Consider the following 17580-nt stretch of genomic DNA (forward strand, 5'->3'; position numbering starts at 1 on the left):
AAAAATTAGCTGGATGGCTGGACCCAAAGGTTTATGGGGACTGGAGTAAAATCCAGTTGGTGGGGACTCACAAGGGCTGTTCCCCAGGGCTCAGTCCATGGGACAGTTGTGTTTAATATCTTTCTTATCTTGATATTATCTTGACCTACTGTTTACAAACAGAGAAGTGCTGGTTGGAGATGTAGTGATTGGAGGCCGCCTGGGGCATAGCGACCATGAAATAATAGAATTTTCAATACTGAGAGATGCAGGGAGAACCATTAAGAAAACCTCTATGCTGGACTTTCGGAGGGCATATTTTTGCCTGTTCAGAAGCCTAGTTCAGAGCATACCCTGGGAAACAATGCTTAAAAACAAGGGGGCCCAGGAGGGTTGGACATGCTTCAAGCAGGAGGTTTTGAGTGCACAGGAACAGGCTATAGCAGTGTGCCGAAAGGCTAGGCGGCGGGGAAGACAACCAGCTTGGCTAAACAGGGAGATTCTGAATGAAATCAGAAACAAAAAGACACTTTACCGACTCTGGAAAAAAGGGCTGGCTACTTACGAAGAATTTATGGAAATAGCTAGATCATGCAGAAAAAAAATCAGGGAAACAAAAGTGCAATTTGAGGTTAATTTGGCCAATTCTGTCAGGGATAATAAAAAGTCCTTCTTTAAATATGTTAATAACAAAAGAAGGGGTAAGGAAAACCTCCATTCTCTGTTGGACTTTGAGGGAAATATAGTTAACAAAGATGAGGAGAAAGCTGAAGTACTTAATACCTACTTTGCCTCAGTTTTCACCAGAAGGACAGGTGGCTCCGAGGACAAATGGCCTCTGGAGGTGGTCGACAGAGATAGGAAGCCAAACAGCCCCCTTGTATTCCAGGAGGAAATAGTTGGTGATTTACTGAGCCATCTGGATCCTCACAAGTCTATGGGACCAGATGGGATTCATCCTAGGGTGATGAGGGAGTTAGCAGAAGAACTTGCCAAGCCACTCTCCATCATCTTCGAACAGTCCTGGCTCACTGGGGAGGTCCCATATGATTGGAAATTGGCCAGTGTTACCCCAGTCCACAAAAAGGGCTGCAAAGCTGACCCTGGCAACTACAGGCCTGTCAGCCTGACCTTGGTGCCTGGCAGGGTTATGGAGCAGATCATCCTGAATGGAATCACACAGCACCTTCAGAATAGACAAGGGATCAGACCCAGCCAGCATGGGTTTAGGAGGGGCAGGTCCTGTCTGACCAACCTGATCTCCTTTTGTGATCAGGTGACTCACCTGGTGGATGAGGGGAAAGCTGTGGATGTGGTCTATCTGGTCTTCAGAAAAGCCTTTGACACTGTCTCCCATAATATACTCCTGCAAAAGCTGGTAGCCCATGGCTTGGACAAGTGCACTCTACGCTGGGTCAAGAACTGGCTGGAGGGCCGGGCCCAGAGAGTGCTGGTGAATGGGGCTGCATCCAGCTGGCGGCCAGTCACTAGTGGTGTTCCCCAGCGGTCAGTGTTGGGTCCAGTCCTGTTTAACATCTTTATTGACGATTTAGATGAGGGGATTGAGACCATCATCAGCAAATTTGCTGATGACACCAAGGTGGGAGGGAGTGTCAACCTGCTGGAAGGCAGGAGGGCTCTGCAGAGGGATCTGGATAGGCTGAAAAAATGGGCTGATTCCAATGGGATGAAGTTCAATAAGGCCAAGTGCCGGCTGCTGCACTTTGGTCACAACAAGCCCCTGCAGCGCTCCAGACTGGGCACAGAGTGGCTGGAGAGCAGTCAAACAGAAAGGGACCTGGGGGGACTAATTGACAGGAAGCTCAACATGAGCCAACAGTGTGCCCAGGTGGCCAAGAAGGCCAATGGTATCCTGTCCTGTATCAAAAATAGCGTGGTCAGCAGGACAAGGGAAGTGATCCTTCCTCTGTGCTCTGCATTGGGGAGGCCACCCCTGGAGTATTGTGTTCAGTTCTGGGCCCCTCAGTTCAGGAAAGAGATTGAAGTGCTGGAGCGGGTCCAGAGAAGAACAACAAGACTGGGGAAGGGACTTGAACATAAGACCTATGGGGAGAGGCTGAGGGAGCTGGGCTTGTTTAGTCTGGAGAAGAGGAGGCTTAGAGGTGACCTCATCACTCTCTATAACTACCTGAAGGGAAGTTATAGCCAGGTGGGGATTGGTCTCTTCTCCCAGGCACTCAGCAATAGGACAAGGGGCCATGGGCTTCAACTCTGCCAGGGGAAATTGAGGCTGGAGATTAGAAAGCAATTCTTTACAGAGAGAGTGGTCAGGCATTGGAATGGCTGCCCAGGGAGGTGCTGGACTCGCCGTCCCTGGAGGTTTTTAAAGTGAGGTTGGACATGGTGCTTAGTGCCATGATCTAGTAAACAGACTGGAGTTGGACCAAGGGTTGGACTCGATGATCTCTGAGGTCTTTTCCAATCCAGTCGATTCTGTGATTCTGTGATTCTTCTTGATCTGTTTTGGGAATTGAGTGCACCCTCAGTACATGTGCAGATGACATCAACTTAGGCAGGAGCGTTGACCCACTTGGGACTATGAAGGCTCTAGAGATGGCCCTGGACAGCCTGGATCAATGGGCTGAGACCAGTTGCATGAGGTTCCACAAGGCCAGGTGTCAGGTCCTGCACTTGATTCACCACAACCCCATGAAGGCTCCAAGCTTGTGTAAGAGTGGCTGGAAAGCTGCCCGGTGGTCAATGACCTGAGGGTGTCGGTCGACAGTGGCTGAATATGAGCCAGTGTGTGTGGCCAAGTAGGCCAGCAGCGTCCTGGCTTGTGTCAGCTCTAGTGTGTCCAGCAGGAGCAGGACAGTGACCATCCCCTGTTCTTGGCAATGGTGAGGCCACACCTGAATCATGGGTGCAGTTTTGGGACCTTGACAAAAAAAAACATCTCCAGGTGTGTGTTTTGGTGTGTGTTTTCCTCATGAGCTGGGCGTGCAGGGTTCATGTGTCAAGGTTTTAGCACGAAAGGAGCTACACAGTTGGAAGCTGTGATGAGGTTCCAGAAGGTTCCTCAGTGGAGGAGATGACCAGCTGGAGCCCGTAGAGGACCTGATGCTGGAGCAGGTGGGTGCACACACAGGAGATGTGACCCTGTAGGAAGCCTGTGTTGGACCACAGAATTGGCAGGACCCGTGAACCCGTGAGGAAAGTCTAAATACTAAATTATTCTGTGATTGTGCTCCTGGTGGAGCCGGAGAGTGATGCTGGGGAAGGAAGATGGTCAAGTGTGTGTTGTCCTAGGGAGGTCTCACCAGAGGCATGTTGAGGAGAGTGTTCTCGTGTCAAAGTCTTTCTTTGATCCAGTGACAGGCTTGTATCATGTTGTGGAAGACCCCAGATTCTGGTCTGTGTTCTTGGTGGTATAGGTGGTGACATATTTCCTGGGACAGGGCTTGTTACCCTTTTCCCCCCTGTCCAGTTTGCTTCTTGAGCCCTGGCTTTGTGCTGGGTGGGGTTGGAAGAGCCTTGAGAGAAGAAAGTAAAGTGAGACGTCTCAGGCTGGGATGCAAGAGATCTTTATTGACCAAAAAGAAGAGTGAAAAAGCAGGAGCACCAAGAACAAGGCGGCAAATATAAAGCTGCACGTAGGGCAACCATCACCTGCGGTTGCTTCTGTGACATAGATGTTGCCAGAGCACCAAGATCTTCCTGGCTCCTTTAGAGGAGGAGCCATGGACTGCAGGTCCACATGCCAAGAAAGGTCCAGTGGTGAGTCCTACGATCCATGCCATAGCTTCAAAGCGGTGGGTGGCGTATGTCAGGGTTGGTGTTGTGGGCCCTTAGCAGATGTATCCACCCCTTCTGCCGCCAAAGCAGCCCCGGCCTCCGAAGCTGCCCAGGCCCCCGAAGCCATAACTGAAGCTGCCGGAGTTGATGGCAACTCCCTGGGCACCGAGTTCGTTGCCCACGGCAGCCGATGCGGAGGATCCGACGGCGGTGCTCTGGGGGTGGGAGGTGAGGATGGGTCCTGGCAGGGTGACCAGCACGGCGGGAGGCTGGATGACAACGCGGGAGTCCTGGCACTGCAGGGAACAGGGCTCGTTGCAGCTGTTGGCCAGCGGGGTGGGTCCGCAGGGGCGGCAGGCGTCGTAGCAGGCCATGTGTGTGGTGTGGAGGGGCCCTGGAAGGGACGAGAGGCTGTTGATCAAGCGCAGGGGGCTGAGGGTGCGAGGAGCGGTGCTGCAGGAGGGTGAAGGAGTGGGGAGGCTGGTGTGGGGCTGTGGGGAGCGTGGCGGTGGGGAGGCGTGAGGGCTGCTGAGGCTGGGGGCAGAGCGTGCTGGAAGAGAGGGGCCAGGCGGGGCAGGAGAAAGAGGGGAAGGGGGTTGAGGCTCACCTTGTTGAGCGCGGAGGGAGAAGAAGGCGTCAGGAGAGCGTGTGAGGGAGAGAGGCGCTGGGCCGGCTTTTATGCCGGTCCCCGAGGGGCGGGACAGGCTTTGCACATGGCGGCATTTTGCGGCCAGCAGCTGTCTGATGCCACAGCCTGGCCAGGAATGAGGAGGGTGTGTTTTCCTTCCCGCAATGCTCCAGTTTCTTGTGCTTGTTTTGAGGACATGTGCACTTGGCCCTGGCATCAGCTTTGAAGTACATGAATTAGAGGCCATAAACTTGATGTTGATTGCGTATGTCAGAGTGGACAGAGGACGTGGCCAAAGCGTAGGAGGGATTGGGTGTCGTCAGTGAGGTCATCCCATGGCACCCATGTGGTTTACAGCTGCTTTGTGAAGAGGGACCCCTTTCCTCACAGACCTTGCAGGCCGGTCTGGGCTTTGGAGCTGATCCAGGCTTGAAAAATTGCCTCTGGATGGTGTTTCATCCCAGCCTTCTTTGCTTCCATCTCACTAAGCCTTTCCTTCCACGCCTGTTGAGCTCTGTGGGTGTCTTGGTGTGTGTTTTCCACATGAGCTGGGTGTGCAGGGTTCATATGTCAGGGTTTTAGCAGTGAAGGAGCTACACAGTTGGAAGCTGTGACGAGGTTCCAGAAGGTTCCTCGTGTTAAATAGACAGTGTCTGTGTGTAGCAGACGATCTGGCAGGGAAGAAGACCAGCCTGGCTGAAGGGAGAGGTTTGGTTGGAACTCAGGATACAAACAAGAGAAAGGTAGGAATTTTGGAAGAAGGTGCAGGGTACTCAGGAGCTTTGCAAGGATCTTGAGAGGTTATGCATGCAGCACATTAGAATTCCCAAAGCCCATCTAGGTGTTGATCTGCCACTTTTGTAAAACACATTAAAAATGTTTCTGTACATACATGATCAGCAACAGAGGGCTAAGGAGAATTTCCCTCATTTATTTGCCACAGGAAGAAAACACAGAGACAAAAGATGAGGAAAATGCTTAGTGTCCTCATTGCCTCAGTCTTTAATTGCAAAACCTATTGTTCTCTGCAGGATTGATGACAAAGACTTGTGATGCAGGTGAGCCAAAAGACTCTTTATTTAGGCAAGGCACTTACACATATACCTAGTCGTTGTTGTACACGCGTTTAACTTTCTGTGTTGACTGGCTAATGCTAGATGTTCACGCGCTTAAAATTATCATGTGATTGGTTTACTTCATCTTGCAGGCACTCTGGCAATTTGGCTAACACGTTGTAAATGTTTTTTCTTATACAAAAACATTCTGGTTCCTCATTCCATTTTGGTCAAGGACATTCCAGTAACTCAAGGTGAGTGTCTGGAAGACATTCCACAGTTCTCTGGCTGCTCAGCCCCCTGGGCTGGAAGACAGGGATGAGGAGCAGAATGAAGCACCAGAATCCAAGGGGAAATGGTTGGTGAAATGCTACACCAGTTGGACATGGGACCAGATGGTATCCAGCCAAGGGTATTGAGGGACCTGACGGACATGCTCACCAAGCCACTTGGCACCGTTTCTCTGCAGTCCTGGCTCACCGGGGGGTCTCAGTTGACTGGAGGATGGCAAATGTGAGGCTCTTCGGCAGGAAGGGCTGGAAGGAGTATGTGAGAAACTAGAGCCCTTTCAGTCTGAGCTTGCTGCCAGGGACGGTCATGGAGCAGATCATGCTGAGTGTCATCATGCCGCACGTACAGGACAACGTAGCAGGTGATCAGGCCCAGTCTGTGTATGGTTATGAAAGGCAGGTCCTGCCTGACTAACCCGATCTCTTCTACGACAAGAAGACCTGCTTGGTGGGTGAGGGAATTGCTGTGAATTTTATCTACCAAGACTTCAGTAACGCCTTTGATACTGTTTCTCGCAGAGAAAGTGGATGCTTCTGGCTTGGACAGCCTTAGTCTTTGATGGCTGAAAAATTAGCTGGATGGCTGGACCCAAAGGTTTATGGGGACTGGAGTAAAATCCAGTTGGTGGGGACTCACAAGGGCTGTTCCCCAGGGCTCACTCCATGGGACAGTTGTGTTTAATATCTTTCTTCTTGATCTGGTTGAGGGAATTGAGTGCACCCTCAGTACATGTGCAGATGACATCAAGTTAGGCAGGAGCGTTGACCCACTTGGGACTATGAAGGCTCTACAAATGGCCCTGGACAGCCTGGATCAATGGGCTGAGACCAGTTGCATGAGGTTCAACAAGGCCAAGTGTTGGGTCATGCACTTGGGTCACCACACCCTCAAGACCGTTACAGGCTTGTGGAAGAGTGGCTGGAAAGCTGCCCGGTGGTAAGGGACCTGAGGGTGTGGGTCGACAGTGGCTGGATATGAGCCAGAGTGTGTGGCCGTGACGGCCACCAGTGTCCTGGCTTGTGTCAGCACTGGTGTGGCCAGCGGGAGCAGGGCAGTGACCATTCCGTCCTTGGCACTGGTGAGGCCACACCTTGAATGGTGTGTTCTGTTTTGGGCCCTTGACAAAAAGAAAGATCTCCAGGTGCCTAAGCAATTTCAGAGAAGGGGAATGGATCGTTTAAAAAGTTGGGAGCACAGATGGAGGACCCATTTTGGGACCTGAGGTCGTATAGCCTGGGAGAAAAGTGAGGGGAGACCTTCTGTCTGCCTGCAACTGCCTGAAACGAGGTTGTAGTGAGGAAGGGATTCAGTCTCTTTTCCCAAGTACCAAGTGACAGGATAAGAGGACATGGCCTCAAGTTGTGCCAGGGGAGGTTTAAACTGTATATTAGGAAAATTTTCTTCTTGTGGCTTTTTTTCCCCCTGTCCAGTTTGCTTCCTGAGCCCTGGCTTTGTGCTGGGTGAGGCTGGAAGAGCCTTGAGAGAAGAAAGTAAAGTGAGATGTCGCACGCTGGGATGAAAGACAATTTTATTGATAAAAAACAAAAAAAAGAGAGAAATAACAGGAGCACCAAGTAGAAGGTCACAGGTATAAGCTGCACGTAGGGTGACTGTCAGCTGAGGTTGCTTCTGTGACATAGATGTTGCTAGAGCACCAAGATCTTCCTGGCTCCTTTAGAGGAGGAGCCATGGACAGCAGGTGTAAGCCAAGAAGAGTCCAGAGGTGAGTCCACAATCCATGCTGTAGCTTCAAAACAGTGGGTGGCATCTGTCAGGGGCTGGGGCAAGGGCCCTTAGCAGATGTATCCACCCCTTCCACCTCCGAAGCCACCCAGGACTCAGCTCTACTAACAGGAATGGCTGGGGGCCAATTGGATAGAAAGCATCTTGGCAGAGAAGAACCTTGTGGTCCTGGTGGAGAAGAAATGGACCCTGAGGTGGCAATGAACCCTTGACGCAACAGTGGCCACCAGCGTCCAGGGCGACATTGGGAAAAGTATGGCCAGGAGGTTGATGGACGTGACCCTTCCTCTGTCCTCAGCTCTGGTGATGTCCCATGTAGGGTTTTTGTGCAGATTCAGGCTCCCCAGTAGAAAAAGGCATGGAATTAGTGGAGCATGACCAGTGCAGGGCCATGAAGATTCTAAGGTGCTGGAACATCTTCTATCTTAGGAGAGGCTGAGAGAGCTGGGACTTTTTATCCAGGTGACAAAGAGGGACATGGGGAATACTGTCAGTGCGTGTAAGTCTTGGATGGGAGGGAATGAAGTCCAGGGACCGTGGTTCTTCTTAGCAGTGCGCACTTGCTAGACAGGAGTCCCTGGTCTCAAGGGCAAACACGTGGAATTCCATGGGCAAAGAAGTCAAGGCTTTTTCAGTGTGAGGGGGATCAAAGACTTGAAAAAGAGGTGGTCGAGTCTCCATCGTCAGAGACACTGAAACCCCAATTGCTGTGGTTATGGACAATGTGCGCTAGGTGGCCCTGCCTTAGCAGGTGGGTTGAACCACATGCTCTCCTGCCGTTCCTGCCAAACTATATGATTCTGTTTTGCTGTGTGCTGGAAGAGCTGGAAAGTCCTGCTGGGGAAGAGAGTGAGTCACGTGCGTGGGCACAGGGAGATCTTGTCTGATGTGTGCGCGGGGGAGTGCAGTCATGTTGAAGCCTTTGAGAAAGTGATGGGCTTGTGTTACATTCCACAATCCTCCAGGCACTGGTGTTGGTGGTGTCATCTTTCCTAGAGATCTTGTTTCCCTTTTCCACTCATCCTGATACCCTATTAAATCCTGTTTTTTATTGGGGGAGGTTGGAAGAACCACTGTAGAACAAAGGAAGAGGAGGTGTCTCTGTCTGGGATGCATTTAACTTTATTGAGGGAAAAGTGTGAAAAAGCAAGAGCACCTTCTATGAGTTGCCAAGAAGGATGTGGGAGAAGAAGGGAAGGTCCATGGGCCACATTTGCAGGCAACTCAGGCTGGCCCCTTCACTGCTTCCATGCTTGCTGCCTTGAGAAGAGGAACCATGGACAGCAGCTCCATGTGCCTGCAAGGGCCAAGAGGTGCGTGTCTTCAATCCGTGCCGTGGCTTGCAGGGTGTATGTGGTTGGCATCACGGGTGGTGGCGAGAGCCCTTAGCAGATGTAGCCGCCCCTTCTGCCTCCAAAGCAGCCCAGGCCTCCAAAGCCACCCAGGCCTCCAAAGCCATAGCCAAAGGCACCAGAGTTGATGGCAACTCCCTGGGCGCCAAGCTCATTGCCCACGGCAGCTGATGCGGAGGATCCGACAGCGGTGCTCTGGGGGTGGGAGGTGAGGATGGGTCCTGGCAGGGTGACCAGCACGGCGGGAGGCTGGATGACGACGCGGGAGTCCTGGCACTGCAGGGAACAGGGCTCGTTGCAGCTGTTGGCCAGCGGGGTGGGTCCGCAGGGGCGACAGGCGTCGTAGCAGGCCATGTGTGTGGTGTGGAGGGGCCCTGGAAGGGACGAGAGGCTGTTGAGCAAGCGCAGGAGGCTGAGGGTGGGAGGAGCGGTGCTGCAGGAGGGCGAGGGAGTGGGGAGGCTGGTGTGGGGCTGTGGGGAGCGTGGCGGTGGGGAGGCGTGAGGGCTGCTGAGGCTGGGGCCAGAGCATGCTGGAAGAGAGGGGCCAGGCGGGGCAGGAGAAGGAGGGGAAGGGGCTTGAGGCTCACCTTGTTGAGCGCGGAGGGAGGAGAAGGCGTCAGGAGAGTGTGTGAGGGAGAGAGGCGCTGGGCCGGCTTTTATGCCGGTCCCCGAGGGGCGGGACAGGCTTTGCGCATGGCGGCATTTTGCGGCCAGCAGCTGTCTGATGCCACAGCCTGGCCAGGAATGAGGAGGGTGTGTTTTCCTTTCCACGATGCTCCAATTTCTTGTTTTTGTCTTGAGGACGTGTCCACTTGGCCCTGGTGGCAGCTTTGAAGTGCGAGCATTAGAGGCCAACGACTTGGCGTTGGTGGCGCGTGTCAGTGCAGGCAGAGGATGCGGCCAAACCGCAGGAGAGGTGGGGTGTCGTCAGTGAGGTCATCCCATGGCACTCGTGTGGTTTGCGGTTGCATTGTGTGGAGGGCGCCTCATTTCCTCACAGCCCTTGCAGGCTCATCTGGCTCTGGAGCTGTGACAGGCATGAGGAGCTGCCTCTTCTGTGTTCTTTGGTCTCTCCCTTCTTTGCTAACATCTCTCTAAGCCTATCTTTAGGCCTGGCTTCCCTGATGGGGTTTGATCTCTTCTTCTCTTGGTGCCCCTCTTGCTTTTAAACTTCTAGCTGTGTGGATTTGCTATACGACACAAGACTTGGAGCAAGAAAGCTGCAGGAATGGTTTCTGAGATAAGGTTCTCAAAGGTTCTGTAATGTTCATAGACAGTCCCTATGTGCATAAATATGAAGCTGTGGGGAAGAAAACCATCCAGGTTAAACAGAGAACTTTAGCTGGATCTCGGGGAAAACAAAGAGAGTTTATGACTTTTACAGGAAGGGGCAGGTATCTCAGGAGGACTACAGGGACGTCATGTGGTCATGCAGGGGGAAAATTAGAATTGGGAATGTGCAACTACAACATAATCTGGGTACTGTTGTAAAATACAAGAATTTTTTTCCAGACATACATTATCAACAAAATGATTGTTAATGAGAATCTCCATCCTTCACTGGATGTGGGGGCACTGACGCAGAGTATCTCCCTTCCTCCAAAACCTTGTGATGTGTAACAAATCCACCCAGCAACAAACTTAAAAGCAAAAAGGGCACCACAACATGGACAGATGAATCGGGAACCAGGCCTAAAGACAGGCTTAGAGAGATGTTAGCAAAGAGGGAAGAGACCAAAGACCACGTAAGAGGCAGTTCCTCATGCCTGGCACAGCTCCAAAAGCCCAGACCAGCCTACCAGGGCTGAGAGGAAATGAGGCGCCATCCACACAAGGCAACCGCAAACCACACGAGTGCCATGAGATGACCTCACTGACGACAACCCAACTCTCCTGAGCTTCGGCCGCGTCCTCTGCCCGCCCTGACGTGCGCCATGAATGCCAAGTCTTTGACCTCTAACGCTCACACTTCAAAGCTGACACCAGGGCCAAGTGGAAACGTCCTCAAGACAAAAACAAGAAACTGGAGCATCGTGGAAAGGAAAACACACCCTGCTCATTCCTGGCCAGGCTGTGGCATCAGACAGCTGCTGGCTGCAAAATGCCGCCATGCGCAAAGCCTGTCCCGCCCCTCGGGGACCGGCATAAAAGCCGGCCCAGCGCCTCTCTCCCTCACACACTCTCCTGACGCCTTCTCCTCCCTCCGCGCTCAACAAGGTGAGCCTCAACCCCCTTCCCCTCCTTCTCCTGCCCCGCCTGGCCCCTCTCTTCCAGCACGCTCTGCCCCCAGCCTCAGCAGCCCTCACGCCTCCCCACCGCCACGCTCCCCACAGCCCCACACCAGCCTCCCCACTCCCTCACCCTCCTGCAGCACCGCTCCTCGCACCAGCAGCCCCTGCGCTTGCTCAACAGCCTCTCGTCCCTTCCAGGGCCCCTCCACACCACACACATGGCCTGCTACAACGCCTGCGGATCCTGGGGACCCACCCCGCTGGCCAACAGCTGCAACGAGCCCTGTTCCCTGCAGTGCCAGGACTCCCGTGTCCTCATCCAGCCTTCCACCGTGGTGGCCACCCTGCCAGGACCCATCCTCACCTCCCACCCCCAGAGCACCGCCGTCGGATCCTCCTCATCGGCTGCCGTGGGCAACGAACTCGGTGCCCAGGGAGTCGCCGTCAACTCCGGCGCCTTCGGCTATGGCTACGGTTTCGGAGGCCTGGGCTGCTTTGGCGGTAGAAGGGGCCGCTACATCTGCTAAGGGTCTTTGCAACCACACCTGATGGACACCACCTACCTCAGTGAAGCTATGGCATGGGTTGTGGACTCACCTCTGGACCCTTCTTGGCATGTGGACCTGCTCTCCATGGCTCTTCCTCTAAAGGAGCCAGAAAGATCTTGGTGCTCTGGCAAGATCTATGTCACAGAAGCAACCTCAGCTGACGCTCACCCTACCTGCAGCTTATTCTGGTTACCTCCTACTTGGTGCTCCTGCCTTCTCCTTCTTCTTTTTTTTCAATAAAGTTCTCTTGCATCCCAGCCTGAGACGTCTCACTCTACTTCCGTCTCTCAAGACTCTTCCAACCTCACCCAGCACAAAGCCAGGGCTCAGGAAGCAAACTGGATAGGGGGGAAAAGGGCCACAAGACTTCTCCCAGGAAATATGTCACCACCTATACCACCAAGAACACACATCAGAATCTGGGGGTCTTCCACAACATGACACAAGCCCATCACTGGATCAAAGAAAGACTTCGACACAGGAACACTCTCCTCAACATGCCTCTGGTGAGATCTCCCTATGACAACACACACTTGACCATCTTCCTTCCCCACCATGACTCTCCAGCTCTTCCAGAAGCAGAATTACAGAATCATTTCGGATTTAGACTTTCCTCATGGGTTCACGGGTCCCACCAATTCTGTGGTCCAACACAGGCTTCCTACAGGGTCACACCTCCTGTGTGTGCACCCACCTGCTCCAGCGTCAGGTCCTCTACGGGCTCCAGGTGGTCATCTCCTCCACTGTGGACATCCCTTGTCTGGGAAGAAAATTTTCCTAATATTCAATCTAAACCTCCCTTGGCACAACTTAAGGCCATTTCCTGTTCCACAACCAAACAATGGCTTGGACAAACCAGCCAAACCTCCTTGCTAAGGCCAGGCCAGTCTTCTTCCCCAACGGTTTGTCTTTCAGCAAGTGGGGACTCTCCCATCACACATGGGCAATCACAGAATCGCAGAGTCAACTGCGTTCGAGAAGACCTCGGAGAGCATCAAGTGCAACCCTTGGTCCCACTTCAGTCCATGCTTTCTCACAGAAGACAAACCTGAAGCTCTTATCATACCAAAAACTTGCCATCAAAACCCAATACACCCAGCTACAACTTTACAAACAAGAGGGTAACAAGACACACACGAGGCACAGTACAGGGGAAAGGCCAGGCCTAAAGACGGGCTTAGTAAGATGGCAGCAAGGCGGGCAGTCAGTGAACGTGATAGAGGCAGCAGCTGTCATGCCTGGCACAGCTCCAAAGACCAGACCAGCCTTTCAGGGCTGTGAATACTTGGGGCCCCTTCTGTACAATGCACCTTCTAAGCACACCATACAAGAGCATGGTCTCACCTTGCTGTGGGGTCTTCAACTGATCCCTTGGCGAGGGAGATCCCCAGGACACCATCCACTCTTCACTGCAGAGCGCCACAGTAATACATGCAGGGCGTCTCTGCACCACCAGCCTCCCTGCTGCGGGGTCCATGGAGCACCAGTCCAAGGGACACCAAGCAACCGTCCCTGTGCTCTGAAGTCACACAGAAAGCCCCTTTGTGAGGTCACCGTCCTCCTCAGTGTGGGGTCTCTGAGGCACAGCCTGGGGCCCTGAGGACCAGGAGCAGGAACAAGCCTGTGACCCTGCTCTGCTGGCAAGATGGGGCTCTGGGCTGGCTTGACTTTGCCTGGATGGCAGGCGCCCACCAAGCTGCTCTATCACTCCCTCTCCTCAATTGGATGCAAATAGAAAGTATGAGAAAGGGCTCCTGAGTCAAGGACAAGAAGATCATTCAGCAATTACTGTCACAGACAAAAAAGACACACCTAACTTTTCCAGCATCAGGTCCTCCACAGCCTGCAGGGGATCAACCACTGATGAGCAAAGATATTTATCACAGGAGGCAGGGGAATCTCTGCTCTGGTGCCTGGGGCACCTCCTGCCCCTCTTTCTTCTCTGACCTTGCAGTCTCTAGACTCATAGATTCTCATTTCTTTCTTCAAGTTAGAGGGTCAGTCTTTCTTCCCCTTCTTAAATAAATTCTCATAGGGATAACACCACCATGGGCGATTAGCTCTGAAATGGCCAGCAAAAAGTCCCTACGGAAACCAGGTGGCACTGGCACTACTGAACAAGCTAGAAGCTTCTGGAAACTTCTCAGAGAAGCAACCACTGTACCTCCTTTGCTACCAAAGACTTTCCATGTAAAACAAGTATATCCAGCTAAAAGCTTACATGCGAGAAAGAACAAAAACACCCACAGACAACACTCAAGAGGAAAAGCCAGGCCTAAATACAAGCTTAGCAAGAAGACAGCAATGCAGAAACCAAGCAAAAACCATAGAAGGTGCAGCCGATAACACCCGGCACAGATACAAACTCAGACCAGCCTGCCAGAAATGGGAGGAAGTGGTGCCCCCTCTTAGTAACACACCTGCAAATTACAGAGTGCCTTGGGACGACCTCACTGAAAACACCCTACCTCTGCTACGCTTTGGACATGTCGTCTGTCTGCTCTGACGTGCACCATCAATACATCTGGTAAGGGCCCTATCCACCACCCCTGACGGACACCACCTACCGCATTGAAGCTACGGCATGGATTGTGGACTCACCTCTAGACCCTTCTTGGCACGTGGACCTGCTGTCCATTGCTCAACCTCTAAAGGAGCCAGGAAGATCTTGGTGCTCTGGCAAATCTATGTCACAGAAGCAACCTCAGCTGACGCTCACCCTACGTGCAGCTTATGCTTGTCACTGCCTACTTGGTGCTCCTGCCTTTTCACTCTTGTCTTTCCTCAATAAATTCTTTGGCATCCAAGCCTGAGATGCCTCCTCTTCCTTTTTTTTCTTAAGATTATTCAAAGCTCACTAAAAACAAAGGTAGGGCTCAATAAGCCTTCATGTGGGTGCATATGCACCACAATACCTCTCTTTGATACAGGTAATCAGCATGATGACCCCCAGAACAGACTGGAATCTCTGGAGCTTTCAGGATGTGTCACAAGGGTCACAGGGTGGGTGGTCAAACACTGGAACAGGCTTCCTAGAGAGGTGGTTGATACCCCGAGCTTGTCAGTGTTTCTGAGGCATTTGGACAATGCCCTTAAAAACATGATTTAACTTGTACTCAGCCCTGAATTGCTCAGGCAGTGGGACTAGATGATCACTGAAGGTCCCTTCCAACTGCAGTCTCATCTGTTCTGCTTCCTCAACCCTTTCCCATGCAAACATCCCCTCAAGGGTCTCAACTTCACAGCCCCGCGCACCACACACGCCTCCCATTGCCCCTGCACTACGCCCAGTCCCACTCTGGCCCCACAAATACTGCACACAGAAATGGCCTCACCCCTCGGCGCTCAACCCACATTCACCCCCCAAAGCCGTCACTCACCAGCCTCCCCTGCCTGCCGGTCCGCTCCCCTGGGCCTCTCACCAGCCTCACCAGCTCTCCCAGAGCTCACCAGCCTCAGCCCCCAGTCGCAGCCTCCCCTCCCCACACCAGGCACTGCCTCAGCACTCACTGACCAGCCAATCAGGGCGCAGGTAACAACCTGACCTTCAGGCAGCAGGTAACAACCTGCCAATCAGGGGGCAGATAACAATTTGACCATGGGGGGCAGCTGACAGGCACCAGCTGCTCTAGAAGCTCCTGGAAGGTTCCAGAAGGTGCCTGTCAGGACTGGAAAATCAACAGCGCCATTATAATAAATAGATAATCTTCAGCAGACAAACACAAAACAATTGCTGGGAGGGCTGGTGGGTGAACAAGGGAATGAAAGAGTAGAAATGCTGCTAAAAACTAAACCAAAGGCCTCCAAAGACAATAGCCGGGGGATTAATAGGGGCAAGATGGTCTGAAAATGCACTGATTAAATACCAACGCTGCTGAAAATAAATTCACTAAATAAATATGTATCAACAGACACTGCACTTTTTGCCTGGCCTGCGCGTTGTCAGGTCCAGCCATGTAGGGTCCCGTGTCCCCATGTCCCCTTCCTGAGAGGAACCCGCACAAACCAGACAAGGTGCCCAGGTCACAACCCGTTTGCTGTTGGGTCCTCAGCTGACTCAGGTGTGGGTCCTTGTTGCACTGTGAGCCTGGATCAACAGTCCCTACTCCATGTACAAGGGAGTAACCGGCCACTGTCTCACCTTGTTACAGGGTGGAGCCCCGGGCAGAGCACCCCGTCTTCATAGCAGGGCCCCAAAGTCACCAATGCAGGGGGGCTCTGCACCACCAGCCTCCCTGCTGCAGAGTCCATGGAGCACCAGTGCAGGGGACACCAAGCAACCGTCCCTGTGCTCTGAGGTCACACAGAAAGCCCCTTTGTGAGGTCACCGTCCTCCTCAGTGTGGGGTCCATGAGGCACAGCCTGGGGCACTGAGGACCAGGAGCAGGAAGAAGCCTGTGACCCTGCTCTGCTGGCAAGATGGGGCTCTGGGCTGGGTTGGCCTTGGCTGGATGGCAGGTGCCCACCAAGCTGCTCTATCACTCCCCCTCCTCAACTGCATGAGGGGAGAACATCTGAGGAAAGGCTCCTGAGTCTTTGTAAGGACAGGGAGATCTCCAGAGGCTGCAGTGGGACAATCTGCTCCAGCGTGGGGTTCACAACGGGCTGCAGGGGAATCTCTGCTCCAGCACCAGGAGCACATCCTGCACCTCCTTCTTCACTGAACTTGCTGTCTGTAGAGATTTTTCTGTCACATACATCCATCCCTCTCTCTCTTCCAGTTACAATTTTGCAGTCGTTTTCCCCCTTCTTAAAGATGTTCACACATCTGTGCTACCACCATTGCTGGTTGGCTCAGGTTTCACCAGCAACCACTTCTCACTAACAAGGAGGGTCTGGTCGAAGCAGTAAAGGTTGAGGGCTGCCTGGGTTACAGTGACCACGAGATGGTGGAGTTCAGCATCTTGTGTGGCAGGAACAGAATAGCAAGTAGAATTGCAACCCTGGACTTTAGCAGGGCTAACTTTGGCCTTTTCAAGCAATTGCTGGGGGAAATCCCATGGGCAAGACTGCTTGAAGGAAAAGGGGCCCAAGAGAGCTGGATTGCATTCAGAGATTGCTTCTTCCGCGCTCAGGATCAGAGCATCCCCACACGTAGGAAGTCAAGGAAGGGAGCCAGGAGGCCTGCGTGGTTGAATAGGAATCTATTGGGTATGCTCAAGCAGAAGAGGAGAGTTTACAGGTCATGGAAGCAGGGGCTGGCCACTTGGGAAGAATATAAGGCTGCTGTTAGAGGATGTAGGAAGGCAGCTAGGATAGCCAAGGCCTCCTTAGAATTACAGCTGGCGAGAGGGGTCAAGGACAGCAAAAAGAACTTTTTCAAATACATAGCGGATAAAACTAATACCAGAGGCAATGTAGGCCCACTGAGGAATGGGGTGGGTGCCCTGGTGGCGGAAGATACAGAGAAGGCAGAATTACTGAATGATTCTTTGTCTCTGTCTACTCTGCCGGAGGCTGTCCTGGGGAGCCCTGTACCCCTGAGACCCCAGATGAAGCCAGGTCAATGGAGGAGCTTGCTTTAGTTGATGAGGACTGGGTTAAGGAGCAATTAAATAGACTGGACATCCATAAATCCATGAGTCCAGATGGGATGCATCCGCGGGTGCTGAGGGAGCTGGCTGAGGTCATTGCTGGACCGCTCTCCATCATCTTTGCCAAGTCTTGGGAAACGGGAGAGGTGCCTGAGGATTGGAGGAAAGCAAATGTCACTCCAATCTTCAAAAAGGGCAAGAAGGAGGACCCGGGTAACTATAGACCGGTCAGCCTCACCTCTGTCCCTGGGAAAGTAATGGAACAACTTATCCTTGGTGCTATCTCAAGGCATATCAAGGATAAGAAGGTTATTAGGGGCAGTCAGCATGGCTTTACCAAGGGTAAGTCATGCTTGACCAACCTCATAGCCTTTTATGAGAATGTTACAAGGTGGATGGATGATGGCAGAGCCGTGGATGTGATCTACCTTGACTTCAGTAAAGCCTTTGACACAGTCTCCCA

This window comes from Nesoenas mayeri, assembly GCF_963082525.1.
Source record: "Nesoenas mayeri genome assembly, chromosome: 2".
Taxonomy (NCBI): domain Eukaryota; kingdom Metazoa; phylum Chordata; class Aves; order Columbiformes; family Columbidae; genus Nesoenas; species Nesoenas mayeri.